The sequence below is a fragment of the Ambystoma mexicanum genome, chromosome 9, assembly GCF_040938575.1.
Source record: "Ambystoma mexicanum isolate Mex_15411 chromosome 9, UKY_AmexF1_1, whole genome shotgun sequence".
Taxonomy (NCBI): domain Eukaryota; kingdom Metazoa; phylum Chordata; class Amphibia; order Caudata; family Ambystomatidae; genus Ambystoma; species Ambystoma mexicanum.
Window position 1 is genome coordinate 241555981 of NC_090931.1, and position 27828 is coordinate 241583808.

The following is a 27828-nucleotide window of genomic DNA, read 5'->3' on the forward strand; positions in this document are numbered from 1 at the left end:
AAAAACATGAGTTAACTGCGTGGGCTAAGCATTGCATGGAGAAGGGTGAACAAGCTGATGTTTTTGCTACACTTTCTAATATAGACAGTCTTCCTGAGAAAAACGTTTTTATTGAAGGATTAGGAATTCATTTATGTGTAATGTACAGGCTGAATGATATAGATCTCCCACAGGGATTGAGGGATCTGAATACTTTAGCGTTCTCTAGAGATACTGCGGAGAAGGTGCTAGAGCATGTTGAGAGGATTCTTGAGTATAGAAGGGAGCTGGAAAGGTTACGGAATGAAGATGAAGTTGGTGATAGCTTGGACATTATGTTCGTACAGAAACGGTTCCTTCCTTGTCGGAAATCGATAACTGAGGAAACACAAAATTGTACGAAAGATGCGATTAGATGGATCTCAGACATGTCGATAACTCCCGTAGAAGTATATGACACTTATAGTCAGTATACACTAGAAATGCAGAGGAAAGTGATGCAGGTAATGGTAGAGTACCTACAGGATGAGTGTGTAAAAAGATGATTTGTTGTCCCGCAGAGTTATTGAGTATTTATAAGGTGGCTTTTTCGTTTGACACTTCTTCAGCTGCTTTAGCGCTCAATTTGGCTATGTTGCTTAGTAAGCGTTCGAAGTTACCTATTATTCAGTTGCCTATGAGAGAGGTCCCTCCGACATTTGTCCCAAAAGTCGAGGTTCCAGCGGATGGCGGAACGGATGCGCAGGCTTATGATATTCCTGCACATTATGTGCCACAGTTCGTTCACGTCCCGTTCTCAAGACAGGAAGTGAACACCATTAAACAATCTATTCCCGACATCAGGAATAATCCGACAGGGTTCTACAAAGAAATAGTGTCTGTCTTGCAATCATCGGTATTCACCTTAAGTGATATTGATTTGTTATTTCCTGTACTCCTGCCTGCCGACTTGTGGAAACAGATTAGGACTGTAGATGATGTACCAGGGCTAGGAGATACATGGACTAACATGGTTAGACTTGATGGAAAAAGGCCAGCTGGCGAAAGACCGCCTCAGGTAATACTAACTTTGCCTAAAAGAATAGTTACAAAATTGAAAACTATAATTCCTGAAAATATAATTATTTGGGACAAGCTTACTGCTGTGTCCAAGGGAAGTCTGAGGGTGCTACCAAGTTCTTTAATCAGTTTGAAAAGGTATTTTCAGATTTCAGTGGACAAGACTTAGGCACAGAGTCTGGGAAAAGATTATTCATGGACACATTTGTGCGTGGATTGCTGCCTGACATCCAGTCGCAAATTATGTCCTCCGAGAGCGCTTCGCAAGCAAAGTCTCAGTCAGAAGTACTGCACATGGCTCCGTCCTACGAGAATCATGTCAATAACGAAAAGGAAAGAGTTGAAAATAGAAAAGGTGACTTAAAGATGAAAGTACTATTGCAGCAAATTGTTAGAGGCCCTAGATGGGGTAATTCGCAATTTAGAGGTCAGTAGGTTCCGCAGGGAAATGCGCCCTTGGGTCCTGTAAACATTAACCAGTGTGCTTATTGTAGACAAGAGGGTCATTGGCATGTACAATGCCCGATCCTCCAGCAGAGATCAAATAACACATTTGGAAATATGGGTAGACGATCCAGAGGTCGGCCAGGTGTAGGGGGTCCTGTTAGAGGTCAGTTTTCACAGGATTCACAGCAACCTTTTTCGCAGGACAATCAGGCATCGAGTGTGCATAATAGAAACATTTTTGATTGCACGAAACAGGGTTTGGAACCAACGCCTATTCCCGTTAATCAGAAAGGTCTCTAAGTTGAGATGTTAGTGGGAAATAGGAAACATCTATTTTTGATAGCTACAGGGGCACAGAAGTGTTCCATTGACCATTTGCGGATTCCAAACGTTCCACTGTCAGGGCAAACCAATGTTTCTGTAGGGTTTTTTGGCACACCAGTTGTCTGTCCGGTTTCTTCTCCGGTACCGATTACCTTTGGTCCATTTTTCAGAATTACTAGACCAAGTGAAAGAAGCTTGCATTTATACTAAACTCGACCTCCGGGGGGCATATCATTTGGTACGTGTCAAAGAGGGCGACAAATGGAAAACAGCTTTTCGCACTAAGTTCGGACTATTTGAGTACCAGGTGATGCCTTTCGGACTGTGCAATGCACCAGCAGCCTTCCAGTTCTTCATGAACGATGTCCTTAGAGAACTCATCGATGTTTGCGTTGTCGTTTATATTGATGACATCCTGGTATATTCTTCATCAGAATCTGATCATATCAAACACGTCCGAGCAGTTTTAGAAAAGTCACGCCAGCACAAACTTTATGCCAAATTGGAAAAATGTGTTTTTCACACCACCGAAGTGGAATTCCTAGGATTTATCCTAACCCCTAGAGGAATCAGGATGGATACACGAAAGGTGGATGCAATTCTCAAATGGCCTTCGCCAAGTTCTGTCAAAGGAGTGCAAAGCATGCTCGGCTTTGCCAACTTTTACCGCAGGTTTATCCCAGACTTTTCATGTATTGTTCATCCCATTACGGCGCTCTTACAAAAAAACAAACGCTTTATGTGGACAGACAAAGCGGAAAGCGCCTTTCAAGAGTCAAATGCTAAATTCACATCTGCACCAGTCCTAAGGCACCCACGTCCTGAACTCCCGTACATTGTGAGACTGATGCATCCAGCTTGGCAATGGGAGCCGTCCTCTCTCAAAAGGACCACGAAACTAACCAGATTCACCCAGTGGCCTTTTGGTCAAAAAAGTTCTCGATTCCTGAATTAAACTATGCCATTACTGATTAGGAGCTGTTAGCTATCAAGTCCGCCTTTAAGGCTTGGCGGCATTATCTACTCGGAGCTAGACATACCATTACAGTCATCACCGATCACCGAAATTTACAATATCTAAAGACAGCTAAGGCCCAGTCTTCTCGCCAACTCCGTTGAGCACTATTCTTTGCCGAATTTGATTTTGTAATAACCTATCGGCCCGGTTGTAAGAATGGTAAAGCAGACGCCTTATCCCGAATAGAGATGGGAGAAGCAGAAGTGACCCTGGAACCCGTACCTATAATTTCTGAACAGCGAATTCTTGGCATGACATCTGTACAGACGCTGGAAGACATTCAAGGAATTATCCGACAACTCTTTGATCCTCTTGCCTTACAAGACTGGGCTAAGAAAGGCCCAGACTTCTCCGTCACCAATGAGCTACCATATTACCAAGGACGTCTATTTCTGCCACAAAAGGAACTACAAGAGCTAGTCGTCTCTCGTTACCATGATACGTTAATGGAGGGGCATCCTGGTATTAAAAAAACGGAAGCTAAAATCAAGAAACAATTTTGGTGGCCCACCTGGCGAAAGGATATTAAGTCGTTTATCCTATCTTGTGGCATTTGTGCCCAAAACAAGAGTCAAAAAAGAAGACCAGCTGGTCTATTACAACCTATGGACATCCCACCGATTCCTTGGCACACCTTGTCATTAGACTTTATCACGGACTTACCCCCGTGCTATGGTTTCAACACTATAATAGTTATTGTGGATCTTTTTTCTAAAATGGCCCACTTTATTCCATTAAAAGGGATACCTTCAGCTGCAGCCCTGGCCAAGGAGTTCCTTGAAAACATTGTTCGCCTACACGGCTTCCCATCCGTGTTTATTTCCGACCGAGGGAGTCAATTCATCTCACACTTCTGGAGAAAATGTTGCCAACTGGCACAAATAGATGTTAGGCTTTCAACTAGTCACCACCCCCAGACCGATGGTCAAACTGAGAGGACCAATCAGACTCTTGAACAGTACCTGCGTTGTATGCTACATCAGTCTGAGAGCAATTGGAAAGACATCTTATGGATCGCTGAATATACGTACAATAATTCAGTACACTCAGGAACTGGACACAGCCCCTTTTATACTATATATGGACATCATCCTCGAACCTCGGACTTGGATTCGCCCCAACGTTTGGAGATGCCTGCAGTAGACCATCTCCACACCGTCATTACACAAACCTTCAAGGAAGCAACAGAACATTTACAGAGAGCTAAGGATAAATACAAGAAAAACGCTGATCAACTTAGGAGAGAAGCACCATAATACCAGATAGAAGACCAAGTATGGCTATCTACTAAACACATCCCACTCAAGGGAGCATGAACCTTTAATCCTAGATATTTGGGACCCTACTCGATCAAAACCATTATCAACCCAGTGGCTGTCAAGTTGGACCTGCCCGCCCATATGCAAATTCATCCCGTCTTCCATGTCTCTCTCTTGAAACCAGTCCAGCCAGGAACTAGATTAACCAAACCACCAGATCCCATCCTCATTGACGGGGAACCTGAATTTGAAGTTAAAGACATCTTGGACTCCAAGAGGGTTAGGTCAAAACTCTTTTACCTAATTGATTGGAAAGGATACGGACCCCAAGAAAGGTCCTGGGAAAGTAGTGACCATGTGCACGCACCCCAATTGGTGAAGAAATTCCACCGGGAGTTCCCTAACAAACCAAGGCCCAGAGGAAGAATGACTTTAGGAGGGGCCTTGAGGGGGAGTGCTGTCACAATGCCTACCCCCGGGAAACCAGGTTTGGCCCAGCTACCCCGGAAGCAGGCATCTTGCCATTTAATGCAAGCCCATGAACCCCAACTAGGGGCTATTTGGGTGCAGTCCTGGCGCCTATGGCACCAGGCTCATAAGTTCAGAATCAGTCCTGGCGCCATGGGCGCCAGGCTCATGGTCAAGGACTTACCTGAAGCAGACCATGTTGCTAACTTACATGAGGCAGACCATGCTGCCAGTGACCAGTAGTCAAATGAGGCCTAGGAGGGACTATTTTTCCCTAGGAACTATTTTTTTACTCGGGTGGGGCCGCGGAAGGATACTTACCTGGAATTACTTCCAAGGCTATTTAAACCACGCCCTGACAGCAACCCATGCTTCGCGTTATACTGCACCTGCAGCGTAACGCTCACCGTGCCTGCAGCAGCTTCCAGTCTTCAGCCACGCCCGCCTGGATGCCGGAGCTCCTGAAAACCTGGAAGAAAGCAGAGGGAAGGTTAGAACCAGAGTTTTTACCTGCAATCCTTACCTGAATCCTGAATCTTCTTGGCTCTGACCTAGAAGGAAGAAATCATCAGATGCGCGGCGCTTCGCATCCTGCAGCGTCGCGCGGGAACTCACCTGAAGCAATCCTCCGCATTTCATCGTGCTTTTCAGCCTCCAGCGGCCGCTCTCCAACACCTGTGGAAATAAAGACAATAAGGTGAGCAAGGGAGCATTCCCAGACAATAAAGGCAATCCCCAGGACTTACCTGATACCACAGGGGGTACTTAACTCATCTCGGGTCGGCGCAGCCTCCACAGCTTCTCCGCCGTACCCCGGCCCCAAAGGGGAAACAAAAGCAACACAAAAGCGCAAGTAGGGGAAACCGAATTCCGCTACAGACTTACCTGGTTACTGCCTGAGGCCGCAATCACCGGACCTCCACCGATTCAGCACCTGCAAAAGCAAAGGGTCACAGGTTAGACCAGGTCCTCATTATCGAACTGAACAGAATCCATAAACACTTACCTGCATCTTACTGGTTGCCACTTGGAACTCTTCTCAAGAACTATTAAGGCAACCTAGGGAATTTGGTCAGAGTGAAGGCCAGACGTTTTTGAACTCTTTTTCAAACTATTTCCTTACGGAGTCAATACCGTTTTGCAACTCTTCAACATCCCACACCAGTGAAGAAACTGGTCCTCTACGCGCCCCTGCGCTCGAGGCAAGATGGAGAGCTCATCTTTCCAAACTATCAGGTGAGAACATAGCAAGAGTTCGGAAGTAATTTGTGGGAAGAGATCGAAGGAGTGGGGGAAGGTGGGGTTGGCGCCCAGTCCCCGCAGGTGGCTAATTCCCTTTTCTCCATTACAGAAGAATATTCATACGGGCAAAACAAGCTAAACTGGGTGGTCCGGTCCAGTCCATCATTTCGGCGCCCCGTGTGTCGCTGGCAGAGGTAACAACAGCCCAGTTCAGACCGACGCCCCCGTGGACACCAGGTGAGCGTAACAGAAATCTGCGTTGCAAAGTTCCGATCCTAGATCGATTTAGCTGCCATTTTAGGTTCATCCGCCATTTTGATTCTCACTCCAAAGTCACCCTGTGTTCTAAAATGGTGGACAGTGTTCTTCTGTTTGTAACTTGGCCGTCCTGACGTCTACATGTAAGTTAATGTCTAAACTGCCCGCAGGCCAAATGTTAGGGTCATGTAATGAGACCTTGTCCTTCGTTGACCTGTAGATTGAGGATTACCTGTGCCAACGAAACAGATCCGCAAGCATATATTAAGCACAATGTTGTTTAAATACTGAATGTGAACACTTGTTGAACTGCATTGTATTAAACATGTATGAAGGCTTAATGTTAGATCCAAAGGTACACTGTTCCCATTGTGACTTATTTGTGTATAAACTAGGAATAATCCATATGCATATAGGTGAATAAATTAGAAGTGAATGCGGCACGAACCCCTAGCACGAGGAATGATTAACCTGTAGATGGGCTGGACATCATGTTAGAAATTGTATAAAAAGAGTGTGTGTTCTGATGTACAGTCCCACTCACTTCTCACACCGAAAGCGCTGTGATGTACTGAGGGTCAGATAACTATCTGATACTTTGTTCCTTTGAAAACTGTTCAGTTATAGAATAAAGATCTGTGTATCTTTCTAAACCCGTGTTTGGTGTATTTACTTTTGGGGTACTCAGCCTCGATATTCTCTTTTTGCTTTTAAAGATCTACCTGTTCTGTGTTTGCAATTGTTGTTGATGTAAGGCTCTTGTGAATCTGCGAGGTGCAGATGGGCCGTTTCCGCCAGCCGTGTTGGCCACCCCTGTTGCCCCTTGGTTTGTGCCTGGTGTTAAAGTATTTGAAACAACAGGGAGCTGAAACCTTACTTGTTTCATAGTTGCTGTCCGGTTTCCCTTTTTGAACCGTCTGATTTGCTCTAAAAACGAAGAAGGACCTGCTATTTAATTCATGTTGGAACTGGTAGCTTCACTACTCTCAATATTAGAGGTCTCATTAATTTGCTTGTCTAAGTCACTATCCACATCTGAACTCACGGTGGAAGAGACCACACTACTACTTTGTGATCTCGATACCTCATCATATTTTGGTTGGTATGTGTAGACCCGATTATTTCAATAATCTCTATCATCCCTCGAGAATTTCTACTCTAGCCCAGATTGGTTGTGATATAGTCTTTGATATCGGGATCCAACATAAGTATGTGCCAGTTTTTCTGGTAGATTTTCCTAATGGTGTGATTGTCATTGGCAAACTGCGTTATCAGTCGGACTGGGGTAGTCTCGGGTTCTTTGGGCTTGTCTGTAGGTTTCAGTAATTCCGTTCTGTTTCTGAGTGTGACCCTTGCTCTGGCTTGACTGATGGTGTTTGCCGTGTAACCTCAGTCAAGGAATCTGTTTTCAATTATTTCACATTCCTCAAGGTGGAATTTCTCCATCCCATTTTCTTACCTTGTTTCTCTAACACCACTGTTCCCCCTTCAGGTCAACAGATCATACGACAAAAGAGGCCAGAAGCAAACGTCTGCCTTCTGTAAACATCACCAGGATCACCCCCAGTACTTCCCACATAGCCTTCATATGTGATGATATTAAGTTTGTTCCCCTGTCAGAAACTACTTCCTTGGGGAAACCAACATGGGAGAACATCCCAATCAGAGCCTTTGCAACCCTGGGGGCTTTGATGCTCCTCAGAGGGACAGCCTCAGGGTACCTAGTGGCATGGTCTACCAACACCAATATATATCTGTTCCCTGTGCTGGTTTGGGGGTCTAAAGGACCCGCAGTGTCCATGCCTATGCTCTCGACAGGTCTGATGTCTTAGTCATTCCCAAATGACTCACTAAATGAATTTGCTGAGCCAAATCTAAAAGGAACATTCATTGGCATTGGGTAATCACCAAACCTCTGGTGCCCTCAAACTCAGAGTCTTTTGGCTCACTGTACAGGAGTCCATCCTCCCAGTACACTTTGAACAGTCCAGAGGCCTCACCCTTAGCCTGCTCCTCTGCTTGCTTCCACAGGCCATCCATAGTGGGACACTCTTTCTGGGCTTTAAAGTAGGCATCTGATCTGGCCCGCAGCTGATTTAAACTCATCCAGCTTGGGCAGGCCCTTAAAATGTGAACTTACTTGGTCCTCCACCTCAGGTTCACGTGCTGCGCCAGGCACCTCTGAAGTAACTGAGTCCCCTGCTACCAAATTAGAGTCCTCATTGGTTCCAGGCCCCTCTCCAGCAGGAATAGGCAACTCAGCAGTCTGTGTCAATGGACCAGGGGCTATTGGCCACACTGGTCCATCGCACAAGACCTCTGGAAGCATTCTAGGCCTTAAGGTTCTGAGAGTCTTCAATCTGGTGGCCTCTTTGGCCTTCGATCTAGTAGCCAGCGCGACTATCTCGGTTTCAGAAAGATCATTACCAAACAGACATGGAACAGGGATTGAGTCTTTCACTGCTACACAGCGCTGAGTTGTTTCACCTCGCCAACTGAACTCTACTATCGCCACGGGGCACTTACTCTGTCCATCAAACCCACTGACCACACAATCAGGCCGAGTAATTTACTGTTCTGGCTGCACCCACTGCTGTGTGACCACAGTGAAGCTAGCTGCTGTGTCTATGACCGCAAGAGTTTTGTGTCCATTGATATGCATATGTTCTAAGAACAGTTGTGAATTTTTGGGAACTTGGGTCTCTTCTGGAGACCCGGTACCGTTCCCACTCAGTTTAGCCAATCCAAATTCAGCCACTCCTTGGCCTAGTAGAAAGTCCTCCTCTAGGAGGTCCACACTAATGATGGCCTCCTCCATGAGTCCCACATTATCTATGGCTTGCTTGGGTAAGCCCTTACAAGCTGGATCATCTTTCCTATGGCCCAGCTGCTAACACATGAAACAACATTTATGTTGTGGGAATTTAGTTGTCTCAGTGTTAGGGGTTCCTGCGCTCTGCTTTTCGGAGTGCATGGCTGAACTAGAGTTGTGGGATTTCCCGTCATGCTTTTGGGGACATGATTTCGAAGAGGAGTGGGTTGGGCCTTTGTCCTTCCCATCTTTGTTACCTTTTTTATCTGAAGATTTCTCTTCTGGTTTGGGTGTGCTCACCTGAGCCTTTTTCTGGACTCAAGTACTGACAAACCTGTCAGCAGCCTTTGCAAGCTCGCTAGAGTCTGTAATAGTCTTGTCCACAAGATGCTGGTGTAAGTCAATCTTAAATTCTTCAAGACCTGCTCACACGGAACCAAATTGTACATCCCTTTAAATTTGTCAACTTTGTTACCAGACACCCACCCACTCAGATATTTCATCAGGTGTGTGAACGCTTCAAATGTCTGGGAACTTTTCTTTCCAAGCTCACTGAAGCTCTTGAGATGGTTCCAAGAGATCCGACCGTGGCTGATTTTGCTGCGGCCGGAATGTTCGCAAGAGAAAGGTGCAAACCACCAAAAATGTGCACCTTTCTCATGCAAACACACGTACATACTACGGGGGCTGCAGTGGTTTCCACTGCAACCCCCACTCAATATACTGCAAAGTATATTGAGCAGGGTGTTGGTGGGGGACAGCCCGCAGCCGCCGTTTTGTTCTTTTTTTTTCTTTTTTTTGCAGGTGTGCTGTGGTGGCGTCCCTCGCAACACCCCGCTCACTATACCACAATTACTTTTGGTGTTCGAACCTTTGGTGGTAGCATTTTTAGAACTTTGGTCCTTGCGACCATTTATAGTTGGTCAAAAAGTACAATTCCTCTTGAGATACTGTTCTAGGTTCTTACAGAAATTCCTGAGAAGGGCCGCCTTTCATGCTCTCATAAATAGGCTTTTCCTCAGGAGTTAACTGAAGTATTGCATTAGTCCTCTATGTCGGTAAGTGACTCATCGGGGCTGCACCCCACAGTACCTCCTCCAACTCCTGCAGCAGAAAATCCAGCTTGAGCACTTGAAACCAATCAAAAATATCCTTCCCCACTTCATAGGCCTGCACAAAATCTTTGGGGATGTGGCCCCGAGGCTTATCCCAGGCACCTTTGCTTGAGCCACTACTGCTTCCCTCGCTGGAGGTGGATCTGTTGGCCTTCTTCTCTTTGAGTGCCAGCCTGCATAGCTCTATTGTGGAACTGTCCAGCTCTATGGCTGTCCTGTCCTGCTCTATGGTGACCTTGTCCCACTGTTTTTGTTCCTCCAGTGCTAGTCTCCTTTCCTCCAACAGGAACTTTCTAGCCGCTATATCATCAACAGCCACAACAATTACTGGCCCACACTAGCCCCTGACCCTGGAGGCATGGTTGGTGAGAAACACTACTCATGCTGTCTTCCTTGTCATCTTCCACTCCCCTCCTGGAAGGCCTTCTTCATTCGGGTACACAGGGCATAGCCTGTCCCCTCGGCTCTCCTCCTTAGCTGTCCTTGCTTCTACCCAAGATTGGAGGGTGGTCAGCAACTCAGGTTTAATAATCCTGGTGCTTTGGGGAAGTCCTCTCTCTTGACATAGGATGCACAGGACATCTTTGCTCATGCCTTTCACAGTCTCTATGTCAATATCCTTCATTATGAACATATATCTAGCAGGATCTAAATGTTGCCTGCAAAGTACGTTTATCATTGGGTGACTAAGCTGTGCGCAAAGCTCCAACTAAATTCGACCATCTGCCACCAATGTGGCAAATCAACTTCTCTGGCAGCAGTGGTCCTGGGGTGAATATCGGTTTCTAATCCATCAACCTTGTCCTTGGTTGTAGGTTCAGATACCTTCTGGCACTTCCTGTTCAGGGAGCTTGCTGCAGAGCCTAGCAGGGCACATTGTGGGCTGGCTGGGTACTGGTTCTTGAGCGGCTGGAGGGTCCTCTGTGTTCTTTATCTCCCTCTGTTCCCTGGGAGAAGTTAAGGGGAGAGATCTTGCTTCCCTCTTTGGATGTCCTGGCCTTACTTCACTGGTGGAAGCTATAAGGCAGGCAGTGCCTTCAGCCAGGGTCCAAGGATGAGTTCTTCTATCTGCTTCTGGTGAAGCCTTCAAATGATCTGCCAAAAGAGGGGCTCAGCCCTTTCTAAAGCCACGTGGCCCACAGTGATTGGTGTAGGCTAGGCCTACCTTAATGAATCAATCCTGGGGTCCCTACCAAAAATCTCCTGTATGCATACCAGAGTGCTCTGCAACAGGAAAAGTAAAGGGCTGACAACTTGTGATACTAAGTCCCACCCATCTTCCTGCCTATTGTTGATCAAAGAGTATCTTTGGTCAATGGATCCCTCTGTGGTTCCAGATTAAAACAGCAGGTCTCCCTTGAAGCGGCGGCGGCACCAGACTTTTGGACTCCTGCAAACCGCATTCTCGTACCTTAGGAATGGGGTCCCTCTGCCGGGGTGGCCTTCTGTAAACACCAGCCCCAGACATGACAGTTCACTGACATTGATACCGAGGGCAGGAGCTTGCTTCAGGTTGATACAGTTAGATGAAAGGTTGTTGGGTTTCTGTCTCCTTTGGTAACCTCTGAAGTCATGCCTCATGTGGGCCTGTTTTAAGTAAACTCTATTTGTATGTTAATCTCTGCCACCGGGCCTAACCAAATAGCAGGGCGGATCCATGGAGCCTTTGTTAGTTAATCATGCTGGCCATGTCAGGGGGGAGATTGGCCCTGCCCCTTCTTGGAGATGACATGTTGCACTCCTGGCTGTCACATTCCAACTAAATATGGCAGTGGGGCTTGTGCCTGTAGGCTGTATCCATCCAGAGTACACAGGTCTATGCTTTTGTTGTGACGTGAGCATAAGAAAAGGAGTGTGGATTAGTCCCACACAGTTTCCTGTGGTCAGCATACCATCATTCCATTTAATTAAACATTTCAAAAAGCCCAGACAAGCGCACGCCCACTTTGTGGCTCGTCGAATTCCTCACCGGAGTTGTAGTCCAAAATACTGGGAGAGCCAAACGTTGTAGACCCTTTTCCTAGAGAAATGGACCAAGACCTGTTGTCCACTTGTCGGCAATGGGCTGTGCAGTGAATTCACACGTATGTTCCCTTCTTCCTGGGTGTAAGCCAAACGTGTGTCCTTACCACCTGACCTTTCAGTCTGTTACAGTGGTTCGGATTTAGGTAATCTCTTTCAGAAATGTGTGATGTTTGCCAACAGAGATAACGGTTCGATATAAAGGCAACTGAAGACAGAAGAGTTCCAGGAAAAGGCAAAGCAGAGGTTCAAGAAGAGGACGAGCAACAGGCTTGGTAGGGTGCAGGTTTATATTCCGGCAGCATTCGTTTTGCAGTTAATTAATTATGGGTAAAAAACTGATCAAGCTTTCACAAAGCCAGCTGTTTTTGTTTTCTGAAAGTACAGCATATGTCTTTGACAGACACCACCATAATGTAATGGTACTCCCTGGCCATACAATAGCAACAGCTGGAAAATTGTGACATTATGTATTCATATGATGGCAGACTCTAGCTAATATAAAAGTATGAAGAGTAGAGAAATACAGTAGTATGTTAAATTAGATGGCCAGATATCTACTAATACGTTCATGTAATGTAACCACCCTCCCCCACCCTCATCCATCCCTTACTGATGTTGGGATTAAGGTATTCACCATGTTGGATGCGGGTAAAAAATAACCATTTATTTTTACCACCACTTTTTTACCACATTTTTGTATGGGGAAAGGGTAGATGGGGAGGGGATTTTGGGGTTGGGTATATGGAAAGTGGGGTGGAGGTAGGTCAGGATGAGGTGCGGGGGTCAGGGTGGACTGGGAAACAAAAGAGGCCCTGGAAATAATGTTCAAAGTGGCCCCACATTACACATTTTCAGTAGGCCCAGCCCGTTTCCTATGAGAACATTTGGAAATAAAATAGGTTATCACACAAAAGAGGCCCAGGGCGCAGAGGCCTACCAGGTATCTCTAGCGTTCCCTATAGAGCAGTTGCTGGACAGCATTTCGGAGGGCACGCGTGCAAAGTCATGACTTGGCACTGATAGTGGTCTTCATGGGTCCTTCTGCTATCCTTAGCGTGACCTGCAATGGCAACTCTGGAGAAGTTACTAGGACATCTCCTCGTGGGCATCCTTGCCTTTTACGTTGCCATAGGGACGTACAGGCTCGTTTAAGGAACAGTACAGTAAGTGGTGGGATTCGTCCCACAACTTCTCTCCCTTACAGATGATGGTATGCTATAGATTAGGGGTCTGCAACCTTTGGACAGTTGGACGGTTTTCATCACAACTCCCATAGCTCTAGCAAGCATGGTCAATGGTGAGGGATTATGGGGTTCGTAGTTGAAAACATCTGGAGAGCCACAGGTTGCAGATCCCTGCTACAGGAACAGCAGACTCTCACGCAGAATGGCCAACTTCTATTTCACTGCCCTTCTGATGCAACATAAAAATGGAGGTTCATGGAGACAGGAAGGGATCCCCAGCTTTGCACCATGTCCACTTTGTCAATGGTTGGGAGAAAGAAGCAAGACTGTCCCCCAACTGAAAGATTGTATAAATGCACCAACTATTGGCTGCCATTTAGCTGCCAGGGTGCCATGAATTTCTGTGCCTGGCATGATTCTGGCCAACGGCTGCATGTGGGTTGCTAGGGTTGGACATATGCCTCGGTGGTGCCTGTGTTGGTCACAGAGAGCAGTGCAGTCTAGCAAGTGCATTAAGGGTCTTCTTATAGTATTGCATTCAGTATTACTTTTCATTATTATAGGGGCGGTGTTTCATGTGAGGTGTATTTTAATATTATTTCTGGAATATTAATGAAAAAGATAATCCGTTATTTATTTAGGTCTTTGCCACGGTTCTTTGCCTAGAACACTTATTTAAACCATCATTATTACCTGATAGAAATTGGTACTCATATTGTCGACCTTGGAAGGTTGAAAGGCTGAGTCAGCTTTGCTATTATTCAAACCTGTCTACTGAAGATCACAAACAGATCGTAGGAGCAAGTTGAGGTCACCTTTCACTATTGCACTTGTGAAGGTTGCGTAATCTCGCCAGGTCCCCACACACCTCCCTTTGATAAACAAGCCAAGTTTATTTCATTACAAAGTCATCATACTTCACCGGTCTTCTCCGCTCTCTTCTTTGACGATCTTCCCTCCTACCACCAGCTTCCTGTGCTTGACTCTCTTCTTCTAGTGTTTCCGATGCCTCTCTTTCTGTCTCTCTCTCACCGTGATTTCTCTTGCAGGTGTTTCTAGTTCTCACTCTCTAGTGGCATCTCTGTCAGGGCTTTCACAAGGGGTGCTTTCCTCTTGGGTTCTTTCAATTGTGCGATGCTTCTCAAACATTGCCACACGCTCCATGTTTCACATGCAGCCATCCTCTGTGTGAATGTGATTCGTCCCTCTGTGGATGACTTTTATGGGTTGACTGAACTTTGAACCTGTCATTTGGTCTTTACAAAGTAGGTGTATTTTGATCCAAGTGCCTTCTTTGACTTCCAGACTTTGGGTCGTTCTTCTCTGATCACTCCATCTCTTCATGATTGCTTTGCTGTTTTGCAATCTCCGCAATATTTCTGCCATGTCTACTTCATCATCATGTTTTACTCTGGTCAACCATGGTGGTACCAGTGTGGATCTTGGTCTCCTCCCCCTCAGCATTCGAAACAGCAACACTTGGGTGATGCCGTTTGGGGTAATATGTGGCTCGCAATGGCCCCCTTAACTGTTTTGAGGTGATCCATACCAGAATCCGTTGGCAACTGGATGGCCCCTTTGATGAACCTATTTGCCCACTCCAATTGACCATTTGCCTGGGGATGGTACAGCGCAGCTTTCCTCTGAGTAATGTTATGTTTGTGCAGGAATGACTCCATTTCCCGTGAAACTAGCTGTACTCCATTGTCCGTGACTAAGTCTTTGGGGAGGCCTTCCCTCTGTAAAATGGTTGTGAGCACTTCTATGATGGTGGCTGTAGTAATGTTGGGGACAAACTCGGCTTCTACCCGTTCTGATAGGTAGTCTACCATCACTATACCATACCAATGCTTCAGAGCCATTGCCTCCAATGGTTCTATGAAGTCCAACACCACTTTGTGCCACACCACTTCTGGGTTCTCTGTGGGAATCATCAGGGCTTGTCTGGTCTTCAAGCGTTGTGACTATTGAGACACTCGTGGCATCTCTCAATCATGGAGTGTATTTCCTGGTCCATGGCAAGCCATCAGTATGCCTCACTTATCCGTTGCCGTGTCATGGTGTTTCCTAAATGCCCTGAGTGGGGTCTACACAGGATGACTCTTCTCATTCCCAATGGCGGTATTACTTGGTCCCCCTTGATGAGCAATCCTTCAACCTCTAAGAGTTCTTCTGCCTTTTTCCAATACGGCCTCATGCCTTCCGGTATGGCCCTTTCTTCCGGACATCCGTTCCAGACCCACTCTCTAAGTGTCACCATGGTGGGGTCTTTATTATCTTATTCATTCCAGTGTCCTTCACTCAACTCCAGAAAATCAGGACCCCTGAGGTCTTGAATGGACACTACTATGCATTCTGGTGGCCGTTTCTTAGTTTCTCGGTAACCTCAACATGCAGGCCACCTTGGCATTTCTCCAACCGGCTATGTGGGTTATGTCAAATGTGTATTCCAGGAGTTTGGCCGCAATTTGTGCCAACTGGAGTGTTGACAACTTTTTCCCCGCTAAGCTGAGCATATGAATGAGGGGGCTTATGGTCCGTGACCAGTTTGAACTTAGTGCCCATACGCAAGTCCTGAAGTGTTCACCAGCCCATGCACAGGCTAGCTTCTCTTTCGCCGCCACTGTGGAGTAATTCTTCTCAGCCGCGGACAGGGCTTTAGAGGCGCATGCCACCACATGTTCAGTATCTCCTTTCTTTTGGGTGATTATGGCACCTAAACCGCACGCACTAGCATCCGTGGTGATGACTGTGTTCCACGCTGGATTGAACGGCTGTAGGCACGGTGCTTCCACTGTCCATCCCTTTATGTTCTCTACAGCCTCCTTCTGGGCCTCTAACCAAGTAAACTCTGTGCCTTTTTTTTAGTAGACTTCTCAGTGGCGTCGTGATTTCCAAAAAATTGGGGATGAACTTGGCGTAATATTTTGCAAGTCCTAAAAACAACCTGACTTCTTCTCGGTGGCTCGCTCTAGAAATCTTGCGAGACTACGCGGTTGCATAATCTCGGGTAGTTCCTACAGGTTTCCATAAAACCGGGGGAAAACTGTTGTGGTTCCCATATTTGAAAACAGGGATATGGCCTATACGTAGCATTACTGCTCCATCTCATTTCACCATTCCGCTTTGAAGCTCTATGTTAGTTAATTCATCAGTTCTATTTGACAATGTTTTCCATATTATAATTTTTTCCAAAACAGTCCCCAAAATTGCCCATTATTGTGCCTCTTCTTTTTTTTGCGGTGCCGGTCTATTAATGGCTGTCTTACAGCCTTGACCTTTTTTAACAGCTAACCTACTTTTTCTTTTTTTCCTTTTTTTAACCCTTTCCACTCCAACCAATTATTTCTTTTTAAACAGCCACATTTGGTGAATGCAATTCATAAGTTGTACACTATTTTCTCATTTTATCAGTTGACCATTGCCAGCCCAAACAGACAAATACAGTTTCAGGGTGGGAATGGGAAGAAACTACATTTAAGTGTTTAATAGATCATACACATATATGTTCCACGAGAAGTGACAATGACCTACGGAACCTTTTTGGATTTGTGTTACTCGTTTGACAGTGTGAATCGAGATAACATGCAAGTTTCTTTCAACCTAAGGGGTACTATGTCTGAGACTTCCTAGAGCAGGCATCTGCAACATTTGGCTATTCAGATGTTTCGGACTACAATTTCCATAATATCTGACTAGTGGCTATGTTGGTTAGGGATGATGGGAGTTGCGTCGAATCAACTTCCGAGGCACCAGTGGTCCAGGGATGAATATCAGTTTCTAAGCCATCAATCAGCTCCACACCTCTAGTACACCAGAAGGGATCTGCACAGATTGGAATGACAATCAAATTATAAACCTCCTTGTCCAATTTTGGTAAAGTGGAAGGAACAGCAGTCTTATCTCCGAAAGATCGTGGATCATTGGTTAGTTGTAATACAGCGGAAAAAACAATTATTACCCATTAATAAAATGGACTGTCCAGTCAAGGTTGAATCAAAAATATCTACATTATTTATATCACAGCAGACAGTTGTAGCAGGGCAACAAAATACAACCCACACTGTAAAAGAATTCAGAGAACAGTTTCCAAGAAGGAAAAGGGATGCACTCTGGATACTGACAGGACGGTAGTCGGTATGGTTAGTAAATGCAACATTTTAAGGTTTCATGGCTTGAGCACAAAGGGAGCAATGGGTCTTAATATGTCTGTAGGGTACTTCTGGGAAGGACCAGGGTGACAGAACCAAAATGTACCTTGTGCTCTAGATGTTCTTGGTGCTCGACAGGGTTGAGTCAGCTTCAGGGCAATTTGCAGGCTTCTGTGACAGAGTTCAAGATGGGAGTCAGCTGCGGGTATCAGGCAGCAAGTCAGTAAAGAGAGCAAAGCTGGACGAGCGGCTGTAGGCTGGCATACACGGTGGCTCGGGTCAGGAATCATTGTCTCAGTGCTGATCCGTGGTTCTGAAGCACTGGTTCAGACGTTTTTGGGTTTATTTCAGCGACTGCGACTTGACGACAGCCAGCGTTGCAGTCAGTTATGGATTGAGGAATCGACTGTCTCAAAAATGTCCTTTACGCCAGACAGTGGTAGGAAACTTGTTGAGGCACTTTTTCCAGGGTCTTCAATGGGCTTGTGTTGTCCTCTAAGGCGAACAGCCCGCAGTTGAGGAGTGTGTTGCAGGCAGCTGCCTTGCCCTTGGTTGTAGGTTCAGAGACCTTCTGGCACTCCCTGTCCAGGGAGCCTGCTGCAGAGCATAGCAGGGCACGCTGTGTGCTGCCTGGGTACCGGTTCTGGAGTGGCTGAAGTGTCCTTTGAATTCTTTATCTCCCTCTGCTCCCTGAGAGAAGTTAAGAGGCGAGATCTTGCTTCCCACTTTGGATGTCCTGACCTTCCTTCACTGGCAGAAGCTGTAAGGCAGACTGTACCTTCAGCCAGGGTCCAAGTATGAGTTCTTCTTTCTGCTTCTGGTGAAGCCTTCAGATGATCTGCCAAACAAGGGGCTCAGCCTTCTTTTAAAGCCAAGTGGGCCACAGTGATTGTGTAGGATAGGCATACCTTAATGAACCAATCCTGGGGTCCCTACCAACAATCTCCTGTATGCGTGAGGTCATAACCATAGTGCTTTGCAACAGGAAAGGTTAAGGGGTGAAAACATGTGATACTAAGTCCCACCCATCTTCCAATCTATTGTTGATCAAAGAGTCTCTCTGGTTAATGGATCTCTCTGTGATTCCTGATTAAAGCAGCAGGTCTCCCTTGCAGCTGCGGTGAGACCAGACTCTCTGGCTCCTGCACACCACATTCTCGTACCTTATGAATGGGGTCCCCCTACCAGGGTGGCCTTCTGTAAACACCAGCCCCAGACATGACAGTTCACTGTCATTGATACTGAGGGCGGGAGCTGGCTTTAGGTTGACACAGTTACATATGAACGGTTTTTGGGTTTTTGAGCCTATTTTAGTTAATCAGGCCGGACATGGCCGGGGGAAGGTTGGCCCTTCCCCTTTTGGAGATGACATGGTGTACTCATGGCTGTCACATTCCAACTAAATCTGACCGGGCGGACATTGCCTGTAGGCTGTGTCCACCAAGAGAACACAGGTCTATCCGTTTGTTGTGGTGTGAGCTTAGGAAAATGTGTGTGGATTAGCCCCACACATGTTCCTGATGTTGGTCTACCATCATTCCATTTAATTAAATATTTCAAAAAGCCCAGGCGAGCGTGCAACACCATGGGGATGGTCAAATTACTCGCATGCCCCCCAGCATCAACATGTGAACCACTACCCTACTGAGGCTCTGGTTCGTCATCTGGGCGAAAGTACTGACAGGGAGCCTGGCTTGTGCTCGATGTCCATATCTAATTCCTGAAGGGATATGGCTCAACGCAAAAGCTTAGGGTTCACCCCGTGCAAGACCATTAACCACCTAAGAGGCCGGTGGTTTTTTTGATAGTGAAGTGCGACCAAAAGATGTAGGGCTTCAGCTTCTTCACTGCCCACACAGCTGTGTAAGCTTCTTTTTCAACAATGGGCCAGTTCCTTTCCCTTTTCATGAATCGCCTGCTAATGTAAGTGACAGGTTGCTCTACCTCTTGAGAGTTCAGCTGCACTAACACTGCTCGAATCCCAAAATCACAGACATCTGTCTGGATAATGAGCTCTTGACCATAGTCTGGCACTTGGTCCCTGCACAATCCATACTTCAAATCCTGAAAGGAGTTTGACAGGCAGGGGTCCAAATTAATTTCTTAGGCATTTCTTTCAAAGTTACATCATATAGGGTCATGGCAATGGTGCCATACCCCTTGCTGAATGACTAATAGTACCTGGTGAGACATAGAAAGGCTTTCACTTGTGTCTGTGTGGTGGAGATGTCCCAATCCTTCACAGCCTGCATTTCAGTTTCCAGAGGTTATTTCCTACCTCCATCGACCACGTGGCCTAGGTAAGTCACTGTTCCCTGAGCTATCTGGCACTTCATGGCCTTGATAGTCAGACCGGCATTTTGCAGCGCCTAAAGCACTTATTTTAGGTGGGATAGGTGATCCTGCCAGGTGCAATGAGCACAGCAATGCCATCTAAATAGGTGACACTGAAGTTTTCCAGTCCAGACAAAACCTGGTTAACCATCCTCTGAAAAGTGGCAGGGGCATTCTTCAATACGACGGTCATCACATTGAACTGATAATGTCCTTCTGGGGTGGAGAAATTTGACCTCTCTCTTGCTCAATCTGTCAAACTGATCTGCCAGTACCCTGCCATGAGGTCAAAGTTACTCATGAACTTGGCAGCGCCAAGCTTGTCAATGAGCTCATCTGCTTGCGGAATGGGATGAGCTTCGGTCTTCATGACAGAATTGAGCCCCTTGTAGTCCACACAAAAACGGACTTCAGTCTTCCCACCACTGGTGTTTTAGAGACCAGTACCAATAGGCTAGTTCAGGGGCTGTGGATGGCTCTATCACTCCTAGGGACAGCATCTTGGAAATGTCCTTCTTGATGTTGTCCCTGACCATATCGGACATCCAGTGAATCCTGCTCTTCACTAGGTTTCTGTCTCCAATATCCACATCATGGGTGCACCAATCTGCATGACCTGGATTCGGTGAAAACAGACCATCAAACTGTTCCTGTAAATGGCAAAACTCTGCCAGTTGCTGTTCTGACAAGTCAGTTACAAGGTTGACACCTACAATTGACCCATCTGTGGCTACAGTGTGCAGGAGGTCTGTGAGGGGATTGGTCTCCTCCTCAGTCCCTCCATCTGTCACTAACGACATGACTATAATGAGGGTTTTACCGGTTGACGTTAAAGACCATGAACATCTGTTTAGGTCCTTTCACGTCAATGAGAGTTTACCTTACTGAATTTTTCAAGCACTCAGTATGGACCAGTCCACTTGTCCTGAAGGGCACTTGGGTTGACAGTCCATAATTCACACTTACTGGACCGGAGAATAAACTGAAATTGTGGCCTTCTGGTTGTGAAAGTGCTCCATCAGCTCCCAACTGTCCTTTAGATTCTTTGTCAACTGTTCCATGTACTTTGACATTCTAGACTAAAGGCCAAGTACATAGTCCTTGGTTTTTTAGTTAGGTTTGGCACTGCACCACGGCCAAGAAATATTCAGTCTACAAAATGTATATGTAAAGTGTTTATTCAAAGTTGTATTTGGAGACAGTATCCACATTCTAGTAATGTCTGTATCAACATTATAGTGCAAGTATTGTGTGTTACTGTTTGAGCCAACATTCATCGTATGGCGGCACGTGCAATGTTTTGCCCTGCTGCAAGCTTTTCCAAGGCAGTTTTGCTTTAGTTGTCAGCATTAAAAACCAAAAAGTATATGGCAGCCTGTTGAAGTTCACTGGCAATTTTTAGTGTAAAGAGTAGTGATTATTTGGTGCTGGTTGTTAACAATTGAAATACATGGTTTATGTCACCTATTCCAGTTCACAGGTGATTTCAACTCGATTCATCAGTTAGTGTAATTATACAGAGCATAAATTGCAAACATAAGTATCCCAATAATCATGTGTGATACAAATTACAGTTTGAATTGATCATTTCAGGTATATACAAATACAATTGGTCCAGTGCCTATTTGATTGTTGATCCTGTGTGTTTGGGAGCAGAGAAAGAGGGGAGAGCAAGAATGAAGACAAGAGTTGAGGGTTTTAGTTTTTTTGTAGCCTCCAAATAGCATGGTGAGTATGGTATAGACCAATCAAGCAATTCATTTGTTTTTGTGATTGGCGTTACGTGAGCTGTGTCTCACATGTGAGTAATCCTCTAAACTTGGTGGTCCATGTCCATTAGAGTTTTGTTGTTATAGCCCAAAACCTTATCATATAGTCAAAAAAGGTGGAGGGTTCTGGGAGTCTCTCGATCAGCACGACCATAGCCCATTGACCTGTCCTTGGGTGGACAGCCCCGAGAGCGTCTCAACCAAGTCTTTAGCTCAATTCTCCTCTGAACAAGAAGACCAAAGCAACCCCAGACACGTGTTGTGGCCTAGTCGGGCCTCATCTGTGAGTTGGACCGTGTCTCGCTAAGAACAGTGAGCAAGGAGTCCACATCTGGATTCCCTGGAAACTTAGGGTGAGATTCTGGGAGTCTCTCGGCTGCCACGAACACGGCCCATCGAACTGTTCTTGGGTGGATGGCCCCCAGGAGAGTCTCAACCAAATCTTTAGCTCACTGTCCCTTTCACAGAGGAGAAATATCACTGCATATCAGTCTTTGTCCTGGCCAGGGTAAGTCCAGCACCAAAATGCTAGGCAATTCTTCTCTGAACAAGAGTACCAACAGCAACCCGAGACACGTGTTTCAGCCTAGTTGGGCCTTGTCGGTGAGGTGGAGCTTTGCCTCTCTAAGAACAGTGAACAAGCGCTCCACGTCTGGATTCCCCTAGTAACTTTGGGTGAGACCCAAAGTTATTTAATATGAAAAACAAGGGTGTTCTGGGAGTTTTTTACCCGGCACGAACACGCCCCATTGACCTGTTCTTGGGTGGATGACCCCCAGGAGAGTCTCAAACAAATCTTTATCTCACTGTCCCTTTCACAGAGGAGAAATATCCCTGCATATAAGTCTTTGTCCTGCGCGAGGGCAGTCCAGCGCCAAAATGCTCGGCAATTCTCCTCTGAACAAGAGTACCAACAACAACCCCAGACACATGTTTCGGCATAATCGGGCCTCATCAGTGAGGTGGAGCTATGCCTCTCTAAGATCAGTGAGCAAGTGGTCCATGTCTTGATTCCCCTGGTAATTTAGGGTGAGACACAAAGTTACTTAATATACAAAACAAGAGGGGGTTCTGGAAGTCTCTCCACCTGCACGAACATGGCCCATTGACCTGTTCTTTGGTGGATGGTCCCCGGGAAAGTCTCAACGAAGTCTTTAGCTCACTGTCCCTTTCACAGAGGAGAAACATCCCTGCATATCAGTCTTTGTCCTGCCCAGGGGCAGTCCAGCACCAAAATGCTAGGCAATTCTCCTCTGAACAAGAGTACCAAGATCAACCCCAGACACATGTTTTGGCTAGTCGGGCCTCGTCAGTGAGGTGGAGCTTTGCCTCTCTAAGAACAGTGAGCAAGGTTCCGCATCTGGATTCCCCTGGTAACTTAGGGTGAGACCCAAAGTTATTTAATATGAAAAACAAGGGTGTTTTGCGAGTCTTTCTGCTGGCACGAACATTGCCCATTGACCTGTTCTTGGGTGGATGACCCCCGGGAGAGTCTCAACCAAATCTTTAGCTCACTGTCCCTTTCACAGAGGAGAAACATCCCTGCATATCAGTCTTTGTCCTGCCCAGGGGCAGTCCAGCACCAAAATGCTAAGCATTTCTCCTCTGAACAAGAGTACCAACAGCAAACCCAGACACGTGTTTCGTCGTAGTGGGGCCTCATCAGTGAGGTGGAGCTGTGCCTCTCTAAGAACAGTGAGCAAGTGGTCCACGTCTGGATTCCCCTGGTAACGTAGTGTGAGACACAAAGTTACTTAATATTCAAAACAAGGGATGGGAGTCTCTCTACCGGCACGAACACAGCCCTGAACATTGACCTGTTCTTGGATGGATGGCCCCGGGAGAGTCTCAACCAAATCTTTAGCTCACTGTCCCTTTACCAGAGGAGAAATATCACTTCTTATCACTCTTTGTCCTGCCAAGGGGCAGTTCAGAACCAAAATGCTAAGCAATTCTCCTCTGAACAAGAGTGCCAAGAGCAACCCCAAACACATGTTTCAGCCTAGTCGGGCCTCATCAGTGAGGTGGAGCTGTGCCTCTCTAAGAACAGTGAACTAGGGGTCCACGTCTGGATTCCCCTGGTAACTTAGGGTGAGACCCAATGTTACTTACTATGCAAAACAAGGGGGCTTCTGGGAGTCTCTCTACCGGCACAAACATGACCCATTGACCTGTTCTTGGGTGGATGCCCAAGAGACAGTTTGAACCAAGTCTTTAGCTCACTATCCCTTTCACAGAGGGCATTCACGATGTGGATCCCTTCCTCATTTTGCTAAGAAAGGCAGAACTCCACCTCACTGATGAGGCCCGACTAGGCCAAAACACATGTCTGGGGTTGCCTTTGGTACTCTTGTTGTGAGGAGAACTGCCTACCATTTCGGTGCTGGACTACCTATGAGTGGGACAAAGACTGATTTGTCTACAGACATTTCTTCTCTGTGAAAAGATTATTGAGCTAAAGCATGGTTGAGACTCTCCCGGGGGGGCCAGCCACCAAAGAACATGTCAATGGGCCATGTTCGTACCAGTAGAGGGTTCCCCAGACCACTTTATGCACATTTTGGGTACTTTGGGTTCCCAGCCTATGTTACCAGGGGAATCCAGACATAGACCCCTTGCTCACCATGCTGTGTAAGCAAGAAAAAAGCAGTATGTGGCTAATTAGACAAATATGTTGTGAGCTGTGGCTCAAGTGGTTTTCGGTGTGCTTGAGGAATTGACTTTCATCTCAGTATCATCCAGTGAATGTTTGTGAGTTTGAGGTGATCCTGTAGTTGTTTGCTCAGTGTTGTTGGGATGTCTTGCATTGGTGGGTGCAATACTCATCCATTGGACGGTCGATTGGTGACTAATACTTTTCTCAAACCTGATTAGAGGAATTTGGCATAGGTAAATATGTATCATAGAAAGTGATGCATTTCATTATCCTCATTAAGACCTTGCTTTATGGTTCTGAGTTTGAATATGGTCTTTGCTTTCTCTTGGCGTAGTGCCTTTTCTCGGTCTCCAGGCCTTGCGTACAGTTTGATGTGACGTAGTCCAAAGAACTTCAGATTGTCTTTGGTGCTCCTTGTGCCAGTGTTCAGCGAGTGGTGTTTTACGTTCAGTTGTGGTCAAGCTGTAGGTCAAGCTCCCTTATTCTTTTTCTAGGTTTTGTTAGGCAGAAACCTGTGCAGTCCCCTTGGGGACCAATGCACAAGATTTAGGGCTACAGGTGTTGGCAGTAAACCCACTTGGTAGCACTCTGTACAACCCAGATTTACCTGGTAGCTGTGGCTGAGCAGTCAGACTTCCCTCAAGAAGAGTTAGGCAGTATGAAAAGTATACACAATAGGCACTCAGATACAATAGCACAAGCAAACACTGACCAGAGCTTTGGTATCAAAGTATATCATTATTTATTTAAAAACACACTGATTGAAACACTCCAGCACTATTATTGTAAATCACTCTAAACACAGTTACTATTATTATATATACATCCCTTATTCCTTATCAGACAAGTCTTAGTTAACACCACTTATTTCCAGACAGAGGTGAGCGCTTAACTATAGATGGCACTCCAATAAGTTAACGAAAAAGGGAGGGAAAAAGGCAGAATGTAGGAAAATACACCACACTAATATTTAGGAACTCTTAAGCAAGGCAGGAAAGTCAAAAGTTACTTGTGAGCCAAAGTCCATAGGCCGGGCCCACTCTTGGAGAGAGCAGGGCACAAATGCACCCAAGATCACACAATGACAACAGGCTTAAAAAGTCTTGCTGGGAGTTCAGAAAGGTTTTATTTAGGCTCAGAAAAGTTTAGCCAGGGTGTCCCAGGCTAACCCAGGTTCGAAAGCCGGGGGCTAAATCTACCCCGTACAGTCGGTTGCAAGGGAAGCCAGGCAGAACACAGTACCTTATGTGGAAAGGATCCTCCAGTGAGGGCAGTTGTTCCTGGCAGCGGGTGCAAGTCACGCCATCGTCCAGAGGAAGAGAAGATCTCGACGTGGAGGAAAGATGAAGGTCGTTGAACTGCCAGGGAAGAAACCAGCCGTGGAGTTTTCCGGTTAAAGGTACTACCCTTTGATTCGCGGTATTGGTAAAACGTGGTATCCCGGTTGCCGGGGTGCTTGGCACAGGCAAGGCGGCCACGAGATGCTCCAGGAAGCGAAAAAGGAAGCAGACTGGTTATCCCCGCCAGTCGAAGGAAGAAGACTCTCCGGGTTGGAGATCTCCTCTGTCGTTGGGAAAAGTGGTGAGATGGTTCAGCAGGGCTCCACCGGTGGTGTCGTCGTAGCAGGTCGGCTCAGCTTCTCCCTCGTCGGATTCTTAGGTCCTGTGGCGACTTCTAAAATTCCAGTCCCCAAAGCCCTACTTTTATGCAGCATACCCCCATTCACTCAGCCTAACTGTCAATCAAACATGCTAAGTGGTGAGCCGGCCGGCTCACCACTTGGGCCTGTCACACAAGAGAGCGACTTGAGTTACCAAGATAACTCAGTCCAGGGTGCCTAAACCCCCTCCCGCAGCCCCTGTGGTACCCAGACAGAGTGGCACCACTTTTGGAGGCTTCTGTGGAGAAGCCCGCCAAAAAGTGGAACAAAGGGCTCGACTTGGGTTGGAGTCACAGAAGAGAACACAAACGCCATTTTAGAATCGAGTCCTGGCAAAAAATACCAACCGGCGAATTAATATTAATTAAATAAACCGGCGGTATGTTCGAGGCTATGAGAATTAAATAATTAAAGTTGGTAGCCTCGAACAATGGGAAAATCCCATAGGAAAATATTTGCGGTCGAATATAAAAAGTAGTTTCCACTGCCACCAGCCAAAACTCGATCAGGGGAGACGGAGACGTGCCCCCTCGACTAACAGACCCGGGCCAATCAAATTGCCCCGACCAGTACGTCCACAACATGATGGTTTGTACTGGCTTCTGTTAATAATTTGGGACTAGTAAAGCCAATGGTGACTTTACATGCCCTGGGAGACAGTAGTCAGACCCAGGGTATGGAGTCTATGTTGGGGTGCGACTATGACACCCCTGTGTTACTGCACGGTGGGTGCTGTGTAACACACATAGTAAAAATACATGAGACCCTATGGAGTAAAGGACCTCATAGCCCATAAAAGACATCTAGAGTCAAAGGAAAGCACTCAAATCATGCCCAAGAGTGAGGGTAAAAGAGTCTCACTCTTGGCAGGAGAAAAAAATAAACCCCAAAAATCCAGCAAAGCTGCTGGGGGACTCACTGGGTTAGGAAATTCAGCCTAAACAGAGAATTCTCCCTAACAGGTTTGCGTATTGTGCTCCCAACAATCATTTAATTGCAAGTACATACAATGATATAAATTACAAATGATGTCTTACAAGTAATGAACTACTTTATTTTGATAGTCTTACCATAGCTGGTGGTGTGGAAATAGGAAGCACTCTGGATACTGACACGAGGGCAGTCAGTATGATTAATAACCACAACAGTTTAAGATTCCGTGGCTTGAGCACAAAGGGAGCAATGGGTCTCAATATGTCTCTACAGGCCTTCTGGGAAGGACCAGAGGGACAGAACCTCAATGTACCTTGTGCTGTAGATGTTTTTAATGCTCGACAAGGTCGAGTCAGCTTCAGGGTGCTTTGCTGACAGAGTTCAAGACGTCAGTCAGCTGCAGGTATAAGGCTGCAAGATGGTTCGGCGAGTGAAGCTGGATAAACAGCTGCAGCCTGACCTACATGGTAGTTCTGGGTACGGAATCATTGTCACAGTGCTGATTGGCAGTTGTGAAACACTGGTTGAGCTATCTCGGGTTTCTTTCACCGAATGTGGCTTGACTGCAGTAGGTGTGCGGATCGAGGCACTCACTGGCTCAAAAATGTCCTTTAAAGCAGTTGGCAGTACGTGCTTGATCAGGCACTTCTCCCAGCTTCTTCAATGCGCTTGTGTTGTCCTTCAAGGCGAACGGTGCAAAGCTGAGGAGTGTGTTGTAGGCAGCTACCTTGTTCTTGGTTGTAGGTTCAGCGACCTTCTGGCACTTCCTGTTCAGGGAGCTTGCTGCAGAGCCTAGCAGGGTACATTGTGGGCTGGCTAGGTACTGGTTCTTGAGCGGCTGGAGGGTCCTCTGTGTTCTTTATCTCCCTCTGTTCCCAGGAGAAGTTAAGGGGAGAGATCTTGCTTCCCTCTTTGGATGTCCTGTCCTTACTTCACTGGTGGAAGCTATAAGGCAGGCTGTGCCTTCAGCCAGGGTCCAAGGATGAGTTCTTCTATCTGCTTCTGGTGAAGCCTTCAAATGATCTGCCAAAAGAGGGGCTCAGCCCTTTGTAAAGCCACGTGGCCCACAGTGATTGGTGTAGGCTAGGCCTACCTTAATGCACCAATCCTGGGGTCCCTACCAACAATCTCCTGT